We start from the raw sequence: 1363 nt of genomic DNA on the forward strand, positions 1-1363 counted from the left end.
GGACTTAAAAGTATTTTTCAATGGTCAGGGACAAAAATGTCCGCGGGACAAAAGGTTAGGGACCTATTTGTCCTTTTCTCATATAAATATATACCTATATATATTTATTGCATCATATATTTATTTTTCCTTAATTTCTGAAATTAAGTTTGGTGTTATCTAGTTAATTTTATTTTAATTTTTCTGTTTAATTTTTGTTTATTTATTTCAAAATTTTTAGCTTAATATTATTTATAATTTTTGAAATTTGCTTATCTTAATTAGTTAGTTGTTTATTTTATTATTTTACACAGGTTACCTCACCGGGAATTCTCTGTACTCTGACGTAGAGAATCTCACCTTTTCTTGTCTTCTATCTGTTTATGAGCAGGAACAGGGACAAAGAACCTCTTTTAGACGTTGATCCTAAACCTGAAAGGACTTTGAGGCGGCGTTTGCAACAAGCAAGACTTTACAAGGCTGCAGAGTCCACTATGGATAATAATAATGCTGTTAATGCCAATGTGGCAAATCCAGTTGGGAATGAGCAACCAAGAAGAGTGCTTGGCTCTTACACTGCTCCTAATACAGATCTTTATAGCAAAAGTATTGTGGTGCCTCCTATAACTGCCAACAACTTTGAGCTGAAGCCACAGCTAGTTACTCTTGTGCAGCAGAATTGTCAATATCATGGACTCCCTCCGGAAGACCCGAATCAATTTATTTCTGATTTTCTGCAGATTTGTGATACTGTGAAGACCAATGGAGTGAATCCTGAGGTGTACAAACTCATGCTCTTCCCATTTGCTGTGAGGGATAGAGCAAAACTATGGTTAGATTCTCAACCCAAGGAGAGTCTGGATACTTGGAACAAGGTTGTCACTGGATTTCTGACAAAATTTTTCCCACCTCAAAAGCTTACTAAGCTAAGGGTGGAAGTTCAGACTTTTAGACAGAAAGAGGGTGAGACCCTTTATGAAGCTTGGGAGAGATTCAAGCTACTAATTAGGCAATGCCCTCCGGACAAGCTCTCTAGATGGACTTAGCTGGATATCTTTTATGAGGGTTTATGTGAAATGTCCAAGATGCGCTTGGATAATTCTGCAGGTGGTTCTTTGCACATGAAGAAGACACTAGAGGAGACTATTGAATTTATTGAGTTGGTTGCTAACAACCAATACTTATATTCCTCCAACAGGAATTCTTTGCACTCTGAGACCTCTCAGAAGAGAGGTGTGTTGGAAGTGGAAGCTGTTAATGCTCTTCTTGCTCAAAACAAGCTTATGTCTCAACAAATAAATCTACTTACTCAACATTTGAATGGAATGTAAGTTTCAGCTATCAACACTCAGAATGCACCCCAAGAAGCCTCTTATGACATGAC

General features: G+C 37.5%; 1 non-coding gene across 1 annotated transcript; it reads right to left on the reverse strand.

Annotated features, from left to right (window-relative positions):
• Window positions 1-903: 903 nt before the first annotated feature.
• LOC112768718 (small nucleolar RNA R71) lies at window positions 904-1009 on the reverse strand. The gene has a single exon (XR_003186115.1). It is a non-coding gene; the product is annotated as a small nucleolar RNA R71 (small nucleolar RNA).
• Window positions 1010-1363: the final 354 nt, after the last annotated feature.

This window comes from Arachis hypogaea, chromosome 17, assembly GCF_003086295.3.
Source record: "Arachis hypogaea cultivar Tifrunner chromosome 17, arahy.Tifrunner.gnm2.J5K5, whole genome shotgun sequence".
Taxonomy (NCBI): Eukaryota; Viridiplantae; Streptophyta; class Magnoliopsida; order Fabales; family Fabaceae; genus Arachis; species Arachis hypogaea.